The sequence below is a fragment of the Frankliniella occidentalis genome, unplaced genomic scaffold, assembly GCF_000697945.3.
Source record: "Frankliniella occidentalis isolate FOCC.00 unplaced genomic scaffold, Focc_3.1 Scaffold49, whole genome shotgun sequence".
In the NCBI taxonomy this organism is placed as follows: domain Eukaryota; kingdom Metazoa; phylum Arthropoda; class Insecta; order Thysanoptera; family Thripidae; genus Frankliniella; species Frankliniella occidentalis.
The window spans coordinates 1,547,950-1,549,256 of record NW_026267179.1 but is presented as its reverse complement, the minus strand read 5'-3'; the positions used below and the strand labels follow the sequence as shown (position 1 = coordinate 1,549,256).

At 61.6% G+C, this 1,307-nt stretch overlaps 1 protein-coding gene across 2 annotated transcripts in view; it reads left to right on the top strand.

Annotated features, from left to right (window-relative positions):
* The window catches only part of LOC127749356 (uncharacterized), a 50,841-nt gene that overhangs the window by 34,085 nt on the left and 15,449 nt on the right, over window positions 1–1,307 (top strand). The gene's annotated exons all lie outside the window — the stretch shown is intronic.

The following is a 1,307-nucleotide window of genomic DNA, read 5'->3' as shown; positions in this document are numbered from 1 at the left end:
CTCAGCCGGGTACGCGGCCTACCCATCTAAGTCAGCACTTTCAGCAGGGCAGGGGCGGCAGCCCCGTTGCGTACCGTGCAACAATGGTGGTGACCTACCACAAAAAGACATTCCTATCAAATGTGAAATGGTTATACACTTGAACTGGTGAACTGTATATCGTTCTGCAGGAACTGGCGAACTTTTAAGCTTACTACAATACTGGCTGCTGCTGATACTGCGTACCATCTGCTATACAAATTCGATGATAGCAATAATATTGAAAGTGATAACGTAATCTACTGGGTCAAGGCCGCACGAAAACAGGGTGCGAGCTTGCCGTGCGAGGCGTGGGCATGTGAACTTCCACAAGTAGTACATGGGGGCGGAGCACCGGGGTGGCCTAGCCCGGGCCCTCTTTGTGCCCTACTCGTCACGACCCTCCTCCGCCCCCTCGCCGACCCCTATAGGGGGGCTGGCTGATCCCCCACCCCCCTGTCCAGTCCAAGTGCCCCTCGCTGGCAGCCCCCCGTTCGCCGTGCGAGGCGTGGGTTTGTGTAGCGTTTCCATGGCGATGGCGTTTCCGTGGGCGGCGGCCGCGGCGGCTGTGGCGATAGGGCGAGGCGCGGCGGGGGCGTGAGCCGTGAGCCTCCGGGCGGCGAGGAAGCGCCCCCCTTTCTTTGCCCCTTCCAGAGTCCCTTCGCGGTCCCCCAGTTTGTTGTTGCCGCGACCTCCTTCCCTTCCACCACGCCCTGCTAACAGGGAGGGAGGGCAACCAACCACTCAAACAAACATGTAAAGTCACCCACCTAGCTGCTCCCCTCCCCCTCCCCCCTTTTGCCCTCATCAAAACAAACCAGAAAGAGCCATCGATTATGGACCTTCCCTTCCTCGTTGTATTTGTGCAAGGGGGAAGGGGGCGCCCCACTGTGGGAGGGGGCGCTGGGGCGCAGTAATGTCGTTCTGGTCGGCCGGCCCCGCGCCGAGCCCCGCGCCGAGCCCCGCGCCGAGCCCCGCGCCGAGCCCCGCGCGGACCCCATCCCGCGCCACTCGTCGTTCCGTTTTGTGCGGCCGCCCCGCGTTTGTCAATACTACCTGATATACAGCCCTCCGCTGCCCTCCGCCCACCACCCGCGGTATTACTGCCCATCATCCTTGTCGCGGTCTCTCCCTCGCACTTGCTGCGTTGCACAACTTGACGTTCTCTCTCTCTCTCTCTCTCTCTCTCTCTCTTTCGCTTCTATGTCGGTCCTCACCCCACCCCACCCCGCGGGCAGAGCCAGCCACAGCAGGCCGCACTCATACTAAAGCCACACCACCACCACCAC